General features: G+C 44.8%; 1 protein-coding gene across 5 annotated transcripts in view; it reads left to right on the top strand.

Moving 5' to 3' along the window:
• Positions 1 to 20,057, top strand: part of MGAT4D (MGAT4 family member D) — a 126,245-nt gene that overhangs the window by 1,236 nt on the left and 104,952 nt on the right. The window lies entirely within an intron of this gene.

The raw sequence follows: 20,057 nt of genomic DNA, 5'->3' as shown, positions 1-20,057 counted from the left end.
CAGTTTTACAGGTGGGACTACTCAAGATCCTAATTCTGTGAAGACTAAAATGTGCTTAAATTTGTGCACCGTGTGCAGTCCATTGAAATAAACACAGCAAGAGAATGTTTCAATTAAAACACAAAATTGAAGTCAGTGGGACTACAGTACATAAAGTTTAAGCATGATTGTAACTCTTTGCAGGATCAGGACCCAAGTGAGTAAAGTTAAACGTCTACATAAGTGTTTTGCAGGTTAGGGTCCTGGATCATACTTTTAGGTGAAAATTATATTTAAGAAAATTCTTGTCAATATTATTAACAACACCCTGATATTAAAATGCTAAGAACAGGAATGGAGTTGGTGATATGGTAAGACTTTTATATATCTAACTATTATGATGATTTTTAAAAATTGATCTTTATATTTTATTCATCTGGGACACTGAAACTGATCTAGTCTGTTTTACTTGCTGATTCTTGGGCAGCAGGATCTTGTGTTAGTGTCTAACACTGTTGTCAAGGTTCCTTCCCCACTCTGAACGCTAGGGTACAGATGTGGGGCCCTGCATGAAAACCTCCTAAGCTTACTTTTACCAGCTTAGGTTAAAACTTCCCCAAGGTACAAACTATTTTACCCTTTGCCCTTGGACTTTCGCTGTCTAACACTGGTATTATTATTATTATTAGGAAAGAGTTTGTTTGGAAACATCTTTCCCCCCAAAATCCTCCCAAATCTTACCCCCTTTTTTCTGGGGAAGGTTTGATAAAAATCCTCACCAATTTGCATAGGTGACCACAGACCCAAACCCTTGAATCTTAAGAACAATGAAAAAAGCATTCAGTTTCTTAAAAGAAGAATTTTAATAGAAGAAAAAGTAAAAAAGAATCACCTCTGTAAAATCAGGATGGTAAATACCTTACAGGGTAATTAGATTCAAAACATAGAGAATCCCTCTAAGCAAAACCTTAAGTTACAAAAAAGACACACAGACAGGAATAGTCATTCTATTCAGCACAGCTATTTTCTCAGCCATTTAAAGAAATCATAATCTAACACATACCTAGCTAGATTACTTACTAAAAGTTCTAAGACTCCATTCCTGTTCTGTCCCCGGCAAAAACATCACACAGACATACCCATGGTCTTGCAATTATTTCCCCATACAGATACTGAGTGTACTGTACATCCCTCAGAGCAATTGTTCCACTGGTGGTCTGCAGTGTTAGTATTTGTGTTGTACCTAACCTGACTCCTATGCGCACACACAAAATCTCTAGCTCAGAAGTGCTTTGAGCTCGCTGTGGCCCATCAGAGAGTATGGAGTAAAGTGACGCCTAAGTGCTGCTGCTGTTTGAGCTAGTAATATGGGGGGACTCAACCACTCTGTGCTGTTAATACAGTCACTCTGGGCAGCTTGAGTCTTGCATTCCAGTGTGACTGCTCTTCTTTAAGCTAGGCTAACTTGAGAGAAGTTAACTCAAATGTGGATCACAGTGCAGTGAAGACAGGTGTCACTCATCACTTATGCCCAGTTCATGTTGTTGTGGTTCAAATACAAGACAGAACAAGGCTTTAAGCAAGCAAGCAGGCTGCTGCCTGTCAGCTTTCCACCCTCTCTTTTATTTCTCTCCCCCCTGCGCATTACATACTCCAACCGCAAAAGGAAACAACAAAGGGAATAATATGACTTTGATTAATATTCTTATTTACCAGCCTCTATCTACTACAGTCCTTGCTCTCAGGCCTTGAGCCCAGTCCAAGGAAGCTTCCCATGGTTCATGTCCTCTGGGCGATTTCCCATGGTCCATGTCCTTGGAAGGAGCAGTGTGTGCACTGCTCCTACACAACACTCAGGGTGTGCCCTGAATGTTTTTAGGTGCATGAACCCTGCATGAACCCTTCATCATGTCTTCTTTACATACTTTGCTTTACAATCATGAAGTTAGAAACTTACTTTTTTAATAATGAAGACTCTCTGTGTTGTAGTCACCAGGAGCTGGGCCCCTAGGCACAGGCCTATAGTGTCTGTGGTTTAATGGGATAATTTCATTACAAAGCCAGATAAAGTTTTTCACCTGCTTTTATAAATAACTTCTATAAGCAAAAGTGATGACTTTTGTACACTCAGTTCATTGTGTCAAGGAAGCTTGGAAGTATTTATTTATGGAGTCTCCAGTGAATCAGACATTATGGGCTCAATCCTGTTTGTTGACATGACTACTCTTGAAGTATCCCCTAGCCTAGAGCACTGTACACACAGTCTGCTATCAATGAGTAAGCAGGTTTCACTGTGTAGCAGTGCCTGTTCGACATGCTGGACTCTTTTTGCTCTGAGCCTTTTTGGTTCCTATCCAACCTAAGGCATGTTGTGTCTCTGAAGCAGGTATGTGTGCATGTTAAGGGTAGAAAAGTGTGTTAGGGCCAAAGTGGAGGTGATTCATTGCAACATAGTCCAACCTGATTGTGTAACTCCACTCCCAGATAAAATAACTGCCCTATGCAATTACATCTGATATGGGTTCAAAGTTAGGAAAACAATGTAATAACTAATATTTATATAGAGATCAGCTCCTCATATTTCAACAAGGTTCTTTCACAGTTAGGTATGGAGTCTGATTTAGTCTTTGTCTTCAGTGTTGCCTCTCAGTCCATGATAAATCACACAGGTACATGGGCTTGAGAGAGGAGGGTGAGGAAATAGAAAATCTCATTTATTTTTTTCATTTAAAAAAAAGCTCAATCATAAGTCAGGGAGGAGACAAAAGCACTTGGCAAATGAGTTTATATTATGTTTACTTCACTGGAAATATTTATATTTTGTTCCTGAAAAATATACTTAATATGTTGATAGTACAGCAAAGTGTTCAGTGGGTGTAATTTGAAAAGGATGATGAAAGGGATAAAGAGCTTGTAAGGAAAGTATCTTCTCCTAGGTATTTTTTTAAAATACCTGACTCCTGCTGCAATCTGGATTGCAAAGTCAAAAAATTACTCTTCAGGTGTCATTTTAGAGCATTCCAGAGATGAGATTCCTCTGGTAGGTATTGTTTAACAATGTTGAGAGTGGATGAACCCTATCAGAGGCAGGGAAATGGCAACATCCCACCCATCCCTGAGCTATATGTGTATGTATTTGTATGGCGTTTTCATTAATATTAACTTATTAGCTAATTGATACAACTGGGTGTGTAACCTGATAATTATGTTTACATAACTCAAATCATGATTATAGTAACTGGAGGTGCTATCCTGGACTCTTGTTGGGCCCAGCTCCTGTACGTGGCAGAGAGTTCCTGTGGCCCTGTGCTCAGCTTCATTTTTGGGATCCCTCCTTGGAACTCAGCCAAGAAAAAGAACATTCTCTCTTAGTTCCTCTCCTTCCCCTTCACCCCGTTTTTATTCTTTTTTTCTTCATCCTCCTCCTATAAGTAATAGGAAGTAAATGAAAATAAAGTGAGGTACCCTGATTGTTTTTGTAGTCTAACTTATTTTTCCACAGACCACTTGAAAATTGCTGAGGGTATCGGTGGACCACGTAATGGTCTTTCCAAATATTGTTTGTACCATTAGCTAACGATTGTAAAGCGCTTTAGATAAGAGTGCTTTATTAAAAAAAATGTAAAAAAGCATTGGGGTGCAGGGTCTGGCCAGGACTTATGGTGCGGGAGGGGGCTCAGGGCTGGGACAGGAGGTTGGGGTGTGGAGTGCTTACCTGGGGCAGCTCCCGTTTGGTGCGAGGGATGAAGATGGGGATATGTGTGTGTGTGTGCAGGAGTCAGGGTGGGCAGGGGGCTGGGAATATGGGGGGTGCAGGACTCAGGAAGGGCAGGTGGCTGGGGATGTTTGAGGGGATGCAGGAGTCAAGGCTGGGGATGTATGAGGGGGTGCAGGAGTCAGGGGGCTGGGTGGGTATGAGGGGGGTGCAGGACTCAGGGCTGAGGGTGCAAGGTCTGGCAGAGAGTTAGGATGCAGGAGTGAGCTGGGGGTTGGCATGTAGGGCCTGGCCAGGAGCTAGAATGAGGAAGGGGGCTCAGGGTTGGGCCAGGAGGTTGGGGTGTGGAACGCTTACCTGGGGCAGCTCCCATTTGGTGCGTGGGGTGTAGGTGGGAATGTGGGGGGTTCAGGAGCTCCCGTTTGGTGCTCAGGGTGGGGGTGCAGGAGTCAGGGAGCGCAGGAGGGTGCAGGAGTCAGGACAGGGGACTGGCGGTGTGGGGTCTTGGGGTGCTCCCAGTCTCCTTCCTTGAGCGGCTCATGGCAGGGGGCTGGGGGGGGAGGTATGTGCAGGGGGAGTCCGGGGTCCCACCTCTGCTCCGCCCTGCCCCGATTCCACCTCCTTCCCCAAGGCCCCGCCCCCGCCTCTTCTCTGCCTCCTCCCCTGAGCACCCTGCGGCTCCGCCTGTCCCTCCCAGAGCAACCTGAGCACTGGCAAACAGCTGTTCGGCAGTGGGGGAAGCACTGGAGGGAAGGGGAAGGGGTGGAAATGCGGCACGCTCGGGGGAGGAGGTGGAGAAGAGGCGGGGGAGGGGAGAGGTTGGCTGCTGGTGGGGGCGGAGCCTGCAGCAGGAGCCCCAGGAGCTGGTAGGACCAAGCTTCTGCCCCCGCAGCTGCCTGGCCCAGGGGCCCCTGTCATTGGGGGGGCCCATGCCAGGGCACCCTCTGTTTCACTGTAAATCCACCTCTGCTCCTGTGCAATGACACAAGGGAGAGAGGCTTCATGTAGGGCTAGAGCTCAGTCTGGTCCTAAATCATCTCTGGATTACTTTGCTGTAGAGCCCTATGATTAGGGTCCTCAGAAGTGTTTTTAATATATATAACCTTCCTGCCAGGTGGAGTCAATAGCAACAAGGGCCAGGTTCAATATCTAGGGGTTCCTTTTAACAATGCAAAACAGCTCAAGCCCCCACCCAGTGATCTGGGAAAACTATACACCACCCCTGTCCACCTCTAAGAGGCAATATTTCCCCACTCACAAGCACTGATTACTGAAAGGGAACCAAGCATTAATTGAGAAAACACTATAACCACAGTACAGAAGCATGTAACCATAAGCAAATACCCACCCCACAATACGTTTGGCAATGTCCTTTGCCTCACTTTCTGACCTTGCAGTGTGAAAATCTGATGGATGTTCCTTTAATGTACCACTCCCTGTCCCCTCTGCCGCACCCCACTCACAGTGGTTGTCCTCAGTCAGCAAAGACCCAGAGTTCAGAGGTGGGTCCTCTGAGGTAGGAGATGAACCCAGGCGAGGTCAAGCTATGCCACCTTTACTGCCATTGTCTCTGCAACTAGCTCATTGCAGCTCTTATCTATGTCGCCACTCAACGCTGGTTCCACCACAGGGTGCTCACTACTGCTGTTATCTCAGCTGTTGCTGCTTTTCTCACTGCACTTCTGCGATGCCACTTCTGAGGTTGCACCATTTAACCCAGCTCTTAGTGATATCTCTGGGTAGCAGAAAAACTGTCTCTTCATTTCAGAGTAGCAGCCATGTTAGTCTGTATCCGCAAAAAGAAAAGGTGTACTTGTGGCACCTTAGAGACTAACCAATTTATTTGAGCATAAGCTTTCGTGAGCGACAGCTCACTTCATCGGATGCATTCAGTGGAAAATACAGTGGGGAGATTTATATACACAGAGAACATTAAACAATGGGTGTTACCATACACACTGTAAAGAGAGTGATCAGGTAAGGATGAAGTGAGCTGTAGCTCACGAAAGCTTATGCTCAGATAAATTTGTTAGTCTCTAGGTGCCACAAGTACTCCTTTTCTTTTTGTCTCTTCGTTGTCTTTCACTGCAACGCTACACTGTCCCCAGGGTAGGTCTAAGTCTTAGCCCCTAGATCTGCTTATCAACAAATTCAGCTCTGATAATCACTGAACAGAAACAAGGACTCTCAAGTGAGTTCAGTCAGCTTTGTCTTTAAACATGGGATACAGGAAAGTCAAATGGTATCTAGGTCTTGTTAGGCAGAATCACACTATCATTCTGGAGTACTGTGTCCAGTTTTGGGCCCCACACTTCAAGAAGGATGTGGATAAATTGGAGAGAGTCCAGCGAAGGGCAACAAAAATGATTAGGGGTCTGGAACACATGAGTTATGAGGAGAGGCTGAGGGAGCTGGGATTGTTTAGCCTGCAGAAGAGAAGAATGAGGGGGGATTTGATAGCTGCTTTCAACTACCTGAAAGGGGGTTCCAAAGAGGATGGCTCTAGACTGTTCTCAATGGTAGCAGATGACAGAACGAGGAGTAATGGTCTCAAGTTGCAGTGGGGGAGGTTTAGATTGGATATTAGGAAAAACTTTTTCACTAAGAGGGTGGTGAAACACTGGAATGCATTACCTAGGGAGGTGGTAGAATCTCCTTCCTTAGAGGTTTTTAAGGTCAGGCTTGACAAAGCCCTGGCTGGGATGATTTAAATGGGAATTGGTCCTGCTTCGAGCAGGGGGTTGGACTAGATGACCTTCTGGGGTCCCTTCCAACCCTGATATTCTATGATTCTATCAGGTACAAACACCTGTCCCTACCTGCTCTCATCTTCACTGGATTTGGCATTCCTACCCCCGGCTCAGCGAATGTGGTTCACTTTTGGGTGACCCCCTCAATGAGGGCTTCAGTTCTTCTGCCCTTTACTCATACAATAAGGATAACAAATTTCATTGTCCATGCATTCAATTTCAAGCATTTTTATTAAAGCTATTGTTAAAATGATCTAATAATCTTAAGGAAAGAGTTACTAAAATAAATTGTAACCCAAAACCAGCCAAAATTGATCACTTTGGCAATGCAGCTCTGTCTGCTGAAGGTCTCAGCAGAGTAGGTGTGTCCATGCAAATAGTGTGCTCCTAAAGTCTCTTCCCTCAGTTCATCACTTAGTCCTGGTCTACACTAGGACTTTAGGTCGAATTTAGCAGCATTAAATCAATGTAAACCTGCACCCGTCCACACGATGAAGCCCTTTATTTCGACTTAAAGGGCTTTTAAAATCGATTTCCTTACTCCACCCCTGACAAGTGGATTAGCGCTTAAATCGGCCTTGCCGGCTCGAATTTGGGGTACTGTGGACACAATTTGACGGTATTGGCCTCTGGGAGCTATCCCAGAGTGCTCCGTTGTGACCGCTCTGGACAGCACTCTCAAGTCAGATGCACTGGCCAGGTAGACAGGAAAAGAACCGCGAACTTTTGAATCTCATTTCCTGTTTGGCCAGCGTGGCAAGCTGCAGGTGACCATGCAGAGCTCAGCAGCAGAGGTGACCATGATGGAGTCCCAGAATCGCAAAAGAGCTCCAACATGGACCGAACGGGAGGTACGGGATCTGATTGCTGTATGGGGAGAGGAATCCGTGCTATCAGAACTCCGTTCCAGTTTTCGAAATGCCAAAACCTTTGTCAAAATCTCCCAGGGCATGAAGGACAGAGGCCATAACAGGGACCCGAAGCAGTGCCGCCTGAAACTGAAGGAGCTGAGGCAAGCCTACCAGAAAACCAGAGAGGCGAACGGCCGCTCCGGGTTAGAGCCCCAAACATGCCGCTTCTATGATGAGCTGCATGCCATTTTAGGGGATTCAGCCACCACTACCCCAGCCATGTTGTTTGACTCCTTCAATGGAGATGGAGGCAATATGGAAGCAGGTTTTGGGGACGAAGATGATGATGATGATGATGAGGTTGTAGATAGCTCACAGCAAGCAAGCGGAGAAACCGGTTTTCCCGACAGCCAGGAACTGTTTCTCACCCTGGACCTGGAGCCAGTACCCCCCGAACCCACCCAAGGCTGCCTCCTGGACCCAGCAGGCGGAGAAGGGACCTCCGGTGAGTGTACCTTTTAAAATACTATACATGGTTTAAAAGCAAGCATGTGAAAGGATTACTTTGCCCTGGCATTCGCGGCTCTCCTGGATGTACTCCCAAAGCCTTTGCAAAAGGTTTCTGGGGAGGGCAGCCTTATTGCGTCCTTCATGGTAGGACACTTTACCACTCCAGGCCAGTAACACGTACTCGGGAATCACTGTACAACAAAGCATTGCAGTGTATGTTTGCTGGCATTCAAACAACATCCGTTCTTCATCTCTCTGTGTTCTCCTCAGGAGAGTGAGATATAATTCATGGTCACCTGGTTGAAATAGAGTGCTTTTCTTCAGGAGACACTCAGAGGAGCCCATTCCTGCTGGGCTGTTTGCCTGTGGCTAAACAGAAATGTTCTCCGCTGTTAGCCACAGGGAGGGGGGTGGGTTGAGGGGGTAGCCACGAGGTGGGGGGAGGCAAAATGCGACCTTGTAACGAAAGCACATGTGCTATGTATGTAATGTTAACAGCAAGGTTTACCCTGAAAGAGTGTAGCCACTGTTTTATAAAATGTGTCTTTTTAAATACCGCTGTCCCTTTTTTTTTTCTCCACCAGCTGCATGTGTTTCAATGATCACAGGATCTTCTCCTTCCCAGAGGCTAGTGAAGCTTAGAAAGAAAAAAAAAACGCACTCGAGATGAAATGTTCTCCGAGCTCATGCTGTCCTCCCACACTGACAGAGCACAGACGAATGCATGGAGGCAAATAATGTCACAGTGCAGGAAAGCACAAAATGACCGGGAGGAGAGGTGGCGGGCTGAAGACAGGGCTGAAGCTCAAATGTGGCGGCAGCGTGATGAGAGGAGGCAGGATTCAATGCTGAGGCTGCTGGAGGACCAAACCAGTATGCTCCAGTGTATGGTTGAGCTGCAGCAAAGGCAGCTGGAGCACAGACTGCCACTACAGCCCCTATGTAACCAACCGCCCTCCTCCCCAAGTTCCATAGCCTCCACACCCAGACGCCCAAGTACATGGTGGGGGGGGCCACCGGCCAACCAGCCACTCCGCCACAGAGGATTGCCCAAAAAAAAGAAGGCTGGCATTCAATAAATTTTAAAGTTGTAAACTTTTAAAGTGCTGTGTGGCATTTTCCTTCCCTCCTCCACCACCCCTCCTGGGCTACCTTGGTAGTCATCCCCCTATTCGTGTGATGAATGAATAAACAATGCATGAATATGAAGCAACAATGACTTTATTGCCTCTGCAAGCGGTGATTGAAGGGAGGAGGGGAGGGTGGTTAGCTTACAGGGAAGTAGAGTGAACCAAGGGGCGGGGGGTTTCATCAAGGAGAAACAAACAGAACTTTCACGTTGTAGCCTGGCCAGTCATGAAACTGGTTTTCAAAGCTTCTCTGATGTGTACCGCGCCCTCCTGTGCTCTTCTAACCGCCCTGGTGTCTGGCTGCGTGTAACCAGCAGCCAGGCGATTTGCCTCAACCTCCCACCCCGCCATAAACGTCTCCCCCTTACTCTCACAGATATTGTGGAGCACACAGCAAGCAGTAATAACAGTGGGAATATTGGTTTCGCTGAGGTCTAAGCGAGTCAGTAAACTGCGCCAGCGCACCTTTAAACGTCCAAATGCACATTCTACCACCATTCTGCACTTGCTCAGCCTGTAGTTGAACAGCTCCTGACTACTGTCCAGGCTGCCTGTGTACAGCTTCATGAGCCATGGCATTAAGGGGTAGGCTGGGTCCCCAATGATACATATAGGCATTTCAACATCCCCAACAGTTATTTTCTGGTCTGGGAATAAAGTCCCTTCCTGCAGCTTTTGAAACAGACCAGAGTTCCTGAAGATGCGAGCGTCATGTACCTTTCCCGGCCATCCCACGTTGATGTTGGTGAAACGTCCCTCGTGATCCACCAGAGCTTGCAGTACTATTGAAAAGTACCGCTTGCGGTTTATGTACTCGCCGGCTTGGTGCTCCGGTGCCAAGATAGGGATATGGGTTCCGTCTATGGCCCCACCACAGTTAGGGAATCCCCTTGCAGCAAAGCCATCCACTATGACCTGCACATCTCCCAGGGTCACTACCCTTGATATCAGCAGATCTTTGATTGCGTGGTCTACTTGCATCACAGCAGCCCCAACAGTAGATTTGCCCACTCCAAATTGATTCCCAACTGACCGGTAGCTGTCTGGCGTTGCAAGCTTCCACAGGGCTATCGCCACTCGCTTCTCAACTGTGAGGGCTGCTCTCATCTTGGTATTCATGCACCTCAGGGCAGGGGAAAGCAAGTCACAAAGTTCCATGAAAGTGCCCTTACGCATGCGAAAGTTTCGCAGCCACTGGGAATCGTCCCAGACCTGCAACACTATGCGGTCCCACCAGTCTGTGCTTGTTTCCCGAGCCCAGAATCAGCATTCCACAGCATGAACCTGCCCCATTAGCACCATGATGCATGCATTGGCAGGGCCCATGCTTTCAGAGAGGTCTGTGTCCGTGTCCTGATCACTCACGTGACCGCGCTGACGTCGCCTCCTCGCCCGGTATCGCTTTGCCAGGTTCTGGTGCTGCATATACTGCTGGATAATGCGTGTGGTGTTTAATGTGCTCCTAATTGCCAAAGTGAGCTGAGCAGCCTCCATGCTTGCGTTGGTATGGCATCCGCACAGAAAAAAGGCACGGAACGATTGTCTGCCGTTGCTCTGACGGAGGGAGGGGCGACTGACGACACAGCTTTCAGGGTTGGCTTCAGGGAGCTAAAATCAACAAAGGGGGTGGCTTTACATCAAGGAGTATTTCAGGCAGGACTTCATGGAGGGTTCCAATAAGAAATGGTGCACCTAAGTTATTGTTCTTATTGGAACAAGGAGGTTAGCCTGGCCTCTGATTGATACATGGCTAGATTTACCTCGCTGCACCTTCCCTGTGAGTGACTGCAGTGTGACCTAGAGGAATGAGTCCCCTAGACGGGGGAGGAGGCAAATGAGTACAAAACAAATCTGGTCTATTTCTTGTTTTGATCCACTCCATCTATGTTTTACATCTTTGGCTGGCAGCAGACAGTGCAGAAGGACTGCATGCCATCCACATCTCATGGCTGCTCAGCAGAAGATGGTGCAGTAGGACTGCTAGCCATCCTCATCTCTTGCCTGCCCGGGAGAAGATGATACAATAGGACTGCTAGCAATCCGTATCGCCTGCCTGCTCACCATAAGACAGTTCAATAGGACTGACTGCAGGACTAAAGAGAATGACCTGGTCAAGTCACTCTAAATTTAGTCCCTGCGCCCATGTCTGCCCAGGCGCTCCCAGCTGACGTGGCCAGGAGCACCTCGGACACGACGAGGACGGCTACCAGTTGTACTGCACCGTCTGCTGCCAGAAGGCAATGGGTTGCTGCTACTGTGTAGCAATGCCGTTCCACGTCTGCCAGCACCCAGGAGACATACGGTGACGATTACCTGAGCGGGCTCCATGCTTGCTGTGGTATGGCGTCTGCATAGGTAACTCAGGAAAAAAGGCGCGAAACGATTGTCTGCCCTTGCTTTCATGGAGGGAGGGAGGGAAGGGGGGCCTGATGATATGTACCCAGAACCACCCGCAACAATGTTTTAGCCCCATCAGGCATTGGGATCTCAACCCAGAATTCCAATGGGCAGCGGAGACTGCGGGAGCTGTGGGGTAGCTATCCACAGTGAACGCTCCGGAAGTCGACTCTAGCCTCGGTACTGTGGAAGCACTCCGCCGAGTTAATTCACTTAATGCACTTAGAACATTTTCTGTGGGGACACACACACTCGAATATATAAAACCGATTTCTAAAAAAACGACTTCTATAAATTCGACCTTATTCCGTAGTGTAGACATACCCTTAATGTCAGGGGAGAACTCAGTCAGACCCTGCTTACAATATATTTCCCAGGAATTTTTGAAAATCTGTGTTTGGAATTGCATATTCAGATGGGAGATGATAAACAGTAAACCACGGAAGACTGGTTAAAGAGAAAATTAGTTTCCTTAGCTATAACTCTTATTTCTCATCATGGAGGGCCTGGACACTATTGATTGATTAGACCTGTTCATGCCACCACAGTGGAGGTGGATTAGTGTCCGTGTAAGCAGACTCCTGAGCCTGCATGAGCCTTGCATGTCAGTGGGAGTCTGCCCATGTGGAGGTAATGGCAGGATGAGAACCTTAGGCTTTCCATATTTTGTTTTCTTTCCTCCTTTAAGTTCAGACTTCTGGTGCTACAGCACCATGCTTTGACCTCAGAATGACGTCAAAAGCTGAAACTATATATACGCTACCTGCGATTCTAAAAACAAACCTGAATTCTTTCCTTTTTGCATAAAACCACTGCTAAACATCCCACAGGATAAAATCTGCTCTCTGTTACATCCTGCTCTCTCTTCTGATTATGCCCCCATGACACCTGTGCATCCCAGTTATCTTAAGTGGGTTTACATAGACGTGACTGATTTAATAACCAATTGCCGATTACTGCTATGTGTAGGACAGACATTCTGTTTTGCAAAGGTTTTGAAATTTCTCTTCATTCTGAACTGGAATGAAAATAGTAAATTTTAGAAATTCTCCACAAGGAAAATTCAGAACTTTTTTGTTTTGTGTTTCATTTTGATGTTTTAAAAATACTTGGTTCCAAAAATGTCAAAACCCTGATGTTTGATGTTGTCAGAATTTTTTTCTGACTTTCTTTCAAAACAAAATTCCTGTGAAATCACTCGATTTCACAAAGTGTTTAGATTTAGATGGAACCACATATTCTGATGGAATATGGTTTTTTGTCAGAGTTTCTCTGACCAGCTCTATTATTGATGTGTGAAAAGGCATAGAATTCAACTCTTTCCTTCATAGTTGCATTATCTCTGCAATGCTTACAACAGTAAAAGATAGGAACAGAAATAAGATTTTTATTAAAGTAAGCAGACATAGCTTTAATTACAATCAGGGAGCATATCTTTTGAATGAGGTGGTGCCATTTTTTACTATAATCAGTTATCAGAGGGAATCACAATGGGTTCAATGGATTATATGGGCGTAACAGCAAAATTTGTTCTAAAGTTTCTAGCCTTTTCCATGATAATGATAAGCAGGCTTTTACCTCACATGAGTAGTCCTAGTTCCATTCAGTAGTTCATAAAGGGTGCAGGATTAGACTTGTCCATGTTGATTTACATATGTGCTACTGCCCTGTTAACCTAAATTTTCAGAAAATTGTGTCCAGGTGAAGTACTAATAAACATTGATAGGAAACTAGGCAAAAATAAGCTAAAATGTGAAGTCACAAGAATATAAACATGAGAATAAATATGTATATTTGGCCTTAAAAACAGTAATATACAGATATTAAAAAAGATAATCTGGAAAAAAAATTGAGACTTTTCAGGAACCATAAATATAAATCCAAATTCACAGAAGTAACTCATAAGTTAGTAGATAATTTTAAAAAATGCTTAATGTCATGTTAGTAAATATTAATCTTTTATGAGCCAAGCTTGTAACAGTCTCACAATTTCACAAGATTTATCATCAGAAAAGGGACTTCTCTGGTTTTCAGGCTTTAAATATCTTGCTGAAATAAGAAAATCTGATTTTTGATGAATTCTTCATGCTTACAATTGAAATAATATGGTGTACATAGTAACACAAACAGCTGTTTACCGAGAAAGTCTAGAAACTTACGTGAGCTCTCTTGTATATTTATTTTAGCAGATGAAGCCTTGATCCTGCAATTGCACCCATGCAGAACCCCACTGAATTTCCGCCCATTTTCATGGAGCTCTGTATGAGTGTAGATATCTCTGCAGATGAAGTTGCAATATCTGGCCCAAAGTTTCAATTAAAACAGTGGCAAAATTAATTGTCAGGCTTTCAGTGTGTCTTGCGTCTTCTCATTCTCATTTTGATAAACAGCATTAATTCTGATTTATGTGAAGTGAAGCCCAGTATTCATATCTAGGCCTCTAAAAGGCCACTCCTACAGAGTGTTGAATACTCTCCACATAGGCTTCAGTGGAAGCTGAGAGCAGTCAGCATGGGAGGCTTTTGGCACATGCAGGACTGAGCCCTAAATAGGGGCACTATTACACATTTAGTCACCTGAACTGACCCACAGGGTTTTGAGGACTCCAAAGTGGAGATGGTACTCAAAATCAAAAATTAAATGCCAAAGTTTGCACCCAAGGCTGCAGAAATTCTGTAGTTGTGCAGTCTTGTGAATATGTGATTTACTGTACTGTGCGTAAGGCCTGATTCCAGTGTGAAGTTTTTGCTCTTGCCTTCAGCAGGAGCAGGATTGTGCCCTAAATATGCAGGGCCAGATTGAAGCTGGCTTTTGTAGTGATTCATGGGAGGAAGAATGTATGAAGAGCTTCCCATCCCCTTGTTCTTCCTGTGCAAGGCATGGTCACAGCCCTTGCATGAACAGATTGAGATGTGAGCACAGAAGACTCTCTCACTGCTCTTTCCAAGAAATTCTGTTAACATTTAGAAACAACTAGTGTAATTCTAAGTAGAGCCTTAAAAAAAAGCAAATACTTATTAATAGTTAAACCTACTCATTTATACATGATCTATTTGCAATAGCAGCGCACCCTTTTTCTTGTTTAGTTTCAAACTACTGTATACCTTAGAAACATTAATTACTTTATCTCCCCATCCTGTGAAGTGGGGAAGTATTATTTTCCCTGTTCTACAGATAGAGGGACTTGCTCACCGTCACACAGGAAATCTGGGGCAGAGCTGGAAATTGAATCCAGATTTCCTTAGTCCTATTCTGGGGCCTTACCCACAAGCCATCTTTTTTTCTTTTTTGAAGCCCCTATGTTAATAAGTTTAAAGCCTTTTTTAACATTGCTTATTCCTGACTTTATTCACTATGTTCTTGATCCATGTCTGTCTTGGCTAGGAAAGGCCAGTGGTGGAGATTGTCAACATCTCCTTTAAGAACTTGCTCTAGGCACTGGTGCATCCCAGGATCAATAAATTGCTTCATACTGACAATCTGGACTGTTATATTCCTGGTAGTAAAGATTATTTAGAAGGTTGTGATGGGATAACTCTCACAGTAGCAAGATTTCCTTTACCATTGTTAATCTGAGAACCAAAATATGTATGGAACAGAAACTGCTCTTGCAGTATTGGTGGATGCTCCCTTCCTAGTGAGGGATGAAAATCAAGTATCTAGGCTGATAGTGTTAGATTTATCAGTTGCCTTCTATAGGTGGTGTTCACTGATTTGGGACCTCAGCAGGAGCTGGTGATCTTGCTCCTGAGTGGCTCCATTCTTACTTTTTAAGGAGATCCTAGATGGTGGTCTTGGACGATTACTCTTCTGCCCTGAAGGGTCTCTTATGGAGAGTTCTGCAGGATTGGTTTCATCTTGTCCTCCCGCTCAATGTGCATATGAGGTCATTAAGAGAATTAATGTAGAAGCATTGGTTGTGGGTGTCTTCAATGTGCTCATGACACCCATTTTTGTGTCTTCTGACTTCTATACTTCTGTCTCTTCTGACTCAGACCAAGCGAATGAATGCCTTTCACACTGTCTTGTGGAGACTGGGGCATGCAAGATAATTGGTTAGCTGAAGCCCAGTCCAGATGAGACAGAGTTGATTGGTCTGGGAAAGCAGCCATAAGATATGGCCAAAATTAGCTATCACACACTAAAGGTTTGTCTACAAATGACTTTCTCTTGTTTGCAGCCTGGGAGTTTGGTTGGATTCCCAGTTGTCACTGGATGATCATCTTCAGCAGTAGCCAAAGTTGCTTTTTATCATTTGTCTCTGGTTAGGAGGTTATGATCTTTTCAACATAAACTTCATTACTCTAAGGTCTAGTTTACACACAGTTTTCACACCACTTCATCTATAATGATTTAGAAATTGATATAGTTAGATCAGTGCAACCTCTTCTGTGAACAGTTACACCAGTATAAACACCATTATGTAAATAAAAATGTACTGGTATAACTGAGTCCACAGTAGAGATTGCACTTATCTAACTGTATTGGATTCTAAACCAACATAGTTAAAATCAATACACAAAGTATGTGCAGACAAGTCCAAATTCATGCCTTTTGTGCCTCAAGGCTAGAGCTCTGTAATGTGCTCTACTGGGTGCTGCACCTTAAAACCCATTGGGAAATTAAGAGTAGTGCAGAATACAGCACCCAGCTTGATTAGTGGAGTGTCTGACTGTGAGCATGACCTGCAATGTCTGCCTGTAGGTTTCTAGGTTGATTTTTAGGATGTTGGTATTGACTTATAAAGCTATAAATATCTGAGAGAGAAGATCCTAAGTGGCTTCCTTCTTCTTGTGACTTACTTCCATATTGGAGCTTAGCAGAGGCTCTTGAAATGGCTCTCCTTGGTATAAAAGAGAGGGGACTTCTGGCAGGGTGTTCTCTGTGAGATTGCCTTTCCTTTAGAATGCATTTCCACCTAAGTTTGAAATAGTTTGTCAGCTGACTTTCATGGTGCACTGCAAGTCATATAGTCTTAGGGGGCTGTTGAAAAAGTAGATATGTGTGGGGTGATTAGAGGAAAAGGGGTATTATTTTTATTTTTGTGCTGCCTGGTTACTTAGTAGTGTGTTATAGGGTTGTTGTTTTTCTATGATTGATTGTATTTTTAAGTGTTTGTCAGAGGCACCTAGGGTGTTCAGACAGGCACCTCGTGTTATTTTCTAAGTTTAAAGAACAAATAAATAAAATGTACAATTACTTTACTCTGATGTAATTGCCAAAATGCCAGTTCAGGGTTGACATTTTGGGTTAAGCTGACATTGGAGCATTCAAAGAAATGTAAGGAGGGAGACAGCGAGTGAGAGAGAGCAAGAGACAGAGACCATGTGTTCTTTTGTTTGTCTTCTGTTCCCCTCCCTTCAATTTCATAACTGATTCCTTTTGCCTTACCAACTTTTTAATGTAGTCCTGATGCACTGGCCATGATCAAATACAATCTTACAATGGAAACTTGAATTAAATTTAGAAAAATCTTGTTTGGTGATAAGAGCATGGAAAATAGAAGTTAAATAGCAGTATCCAGAAACACATTGCAAAACATATAATTAGGAAAAAAAACCTCTCCATTACAAGATGACTGGAGCAGAAGTAGCCAAAGCAGGGACTGCTGCACTGGGAGGGGAAATATGGGCCCAACCAGGATCATCCATCCCCTGTCCCAGCACCCCTCAGGACCCAAAACTGTGCATGGGAAACCTCCCAAAATCTGGGGTCATTAGGACCCAGGTGGTGCCTCCCCTCCCCCTGCTATGTGGCCTTGAGGGAAAACTGCAGAGAAACCTGCCAAAGATCCCAGCAGGTAAAAGTAGAAGCAGTCAAAGCAGGGATCTCTGGATATTCAGATAACCTTATAAAGTTTTGACTGGACTTTCTCTGTATTGTGCTGATTGGTTGGCTGTTTTCTCCTACCCTCTGTTTCATTAGCAAAGAAGGAAGCTGAATGCAGATTAACTTAAACAAGTGTTACTTTATTAAACTTTGTGTACTGCTCCGTCCATAACTGATGCCCAGACTCCGACCCCCGTCCCTTCAGCGAGAAGTTGCTAAAACATAGCCAAATTGGAGTTATATCTTTACCAGAAACTCAGTTGATTCCATGGTCTTTGAGATAGTTTAGTCTCCTCAACAGACAACTACACCAGGAGTGACCTATCTCTGACTCCCTGTCACCTGTCTGAGTCTAGCAAACCACCTCTCTGTGAAGTCCCCTCCCTGCCTGTGGGGTTGGCCTCTGGATGGTTCTCTCTCTCACCATTATGCAATGATCTCTGTAGGCTCTCTCAGCGTCTTGTGTCTGCAAGCTCATAAGTGTCTCCTGTTCCTCTAAATCACTTGTCCCTCATGTGTAGTCACCTCCTTTGACCTGGGTGTGATTGCACCTCATGACTCCTTTAGTCCACGCATTCTGGTATGTTTCTAATGGCTGGATCCTCACAAGAGTGCCTGCCTCCAGGGCCAGTAGGTCCTTGACTGACTGGTTGAACCCTAGTACCTGTTTCCTATTATTGTTGACTATCTCCTCTCAGTGGTGTCTCCATCCTTCTGGCTGCAACAGATCTCCCCCTGTTGAGAGCGGGATTTTGGTCCTTTGCCTCTTCAGTGTCTGCACTGGACTGTTTTGGCACCCTTGTGATGGAGTATTCCTGTGTGCCAAAAACGCTAAGAAGGGGTCTGAACCATAAGAAACAGCCTTGTGTAACAGTCTCTTTGCTGTTTGCACAGATGATTTCATCTTACCATTACTCTGTAGGTATGCTGGGGAGGAGTTGTGGTGGTCAAATTTCCGTTTGCAAGCAAATTCCTTGAATTTTTCTGAGGTAAATTGGGGTATGTTGTGGATGAATTCAGTGTCCAGAACACCATATCTCACAAAATGGGCCTTCAGTTCACCAATCACAGACTTTCTTCTTGTATCTGGCAGGTACTTTGCCTCCCAAAAATTTGGATAGTAATCTACTGTAATGAAGTACTGCTTTAAATTAAAGGTAAATAAGCCCTAACTTTTCCCTTGGTCAGGTGGGCAGATCACGTGGTGACAGTCTCTTTCGGAAGACTGTTATTACATAACCAGAAGGTGTCATACCCTTCAGTCACAGAGTGAAGGTGTGTACTTATTCCTGGCCAGTAAACACACTCTTGAGTTTGTCTAAGACAGCTATTGGTGCCAATGTGTGAGGCATGTATTTTTTGCATGACATTCTTACATAATGATGCAGGGACAACAGCTCTGTCCTTGAAATATGATTCCATCTTTCATGCTCAGCTCATCTTTAATTTGAAAATATAGTTTGGCTTTTACTGGCACTTGGATTTTATTTTCTGGGTTCTTGTTCTCTTGACTGCCTGGAGTTGGATGTCCTTTTCTGTAGCCTGTGATTTCCATCAGCTTTCCTGTTGAAAGTGGGACATAGTGCAGCATGTTAATGAATTCCGTATCCTGATTACCTTCCCCAAACTTGCTGATGCTGGATATATATGCCATGCTCAGGATCTCCGCTAATACTAGTAGTCCTGGACAATATCTGATCTCTACCTGGTAGAGGTGGAGGTGCATCAATATATGTGGCAATCTCTTTGTAACACTAAGAAGGGGCTTTGCCATGATAGTTTTTTCCAGGTTTGTGGTCTGATTGCACGATTACTGGTTGGCCACTGGTAAACTGATGACATTGCTCCACTTCAGATACAACAGCCAGAAGCTCTTTTTCTATCTAGGTGTTACCTCTGTTCAGTATCTGACAGGGCTTTGCTGGCACAAGCTATCGGCTATCCTGCAGACGAGTTACACCCAATCCTTTCTCCAATGCATCACGCTGGAGTGTCAGTGACCCTCCTGGATGGTAGTACTTCAGGACAGAGGCATCTTATATTATTGATCAGCGTGTCATGCTTGATGTTGGGAACTTTCCCAGTCCCATTCAACATCCTGCCTTGTGAGCTGTTGTATGGGTTCCACTACTGCAGCCAGGTATGGACAGAACTGAGGCAGCAAATTTCTGGTTCCTATGAACCGCTGTATCCCTTTCACACCCACTGGAACTGGCCTGTCTCTTGACTGCCTTGATCTTGTTGGAATCTGCTTTCACTCCCTCTGCTGTGAGCAAATGTTTGACATATGTCACCTCACACTGTTTGAGTCACCTTTTTCTGGAATGAGTGTTATGTTCTTGTCCTTGTGTTGCTGGAAAAAAGCTTGTCATTTCCTGCCATGGTCTTGTTCAGCTTTTATATCATTACTCCCTTCACTTACAATGAGGATATCATCCTGCAATTATTTCAACCATAGGCAGTCCTTCCAGTGCTTGGGTGATTCTTCTCTGAGACATCCAGGTGTTGAACTTATGGCCATTGACATGCACAGCCCTCTGTAGTGACCAAATGCAAGGGTTGTCAGCATACTAGACAGGTTGCCAGATGGCTTCTTTACGACCCACAAGCTCCTTCCTCCTGTACTGGCTTCTACAGGGTGCTATGATACCTTTGCTCTGCAAACTTTAGAGCTCCTTGCATACTGGTTTACACAGTTGCACTGGAATTTTCCTTCATGGTAAGCACACAAACTCCACTGTGGGGTCCACTTTCAGTTGTAGCTTTCCTTCAAGGCACCCATCGCCTTTGGAAACATCCCCTATGCTTTTAAAATTTTCTCCATTATTGGTGGGCCTCCTTTTGATTCTTGATGCAACTATAAAATTCTGATGCTGCACCCTGATCAGATCCACAG

This window comes from Caretta caretta, chromosome 4 (assembly GCF_965140235.1).
Source record: "Caretta caretta isolate rCarCar2 chromosome 4, rCarCar1.hap1, whole genome shotgun sequence".
NCBI lineage: Eukaryota > Metazoa > Chordata > Testudines > Cheloniidae > Caretta > Caretta caretta.
This window is presented reverse-complemented; position numbering and strand designations above follow the sequence as displayed.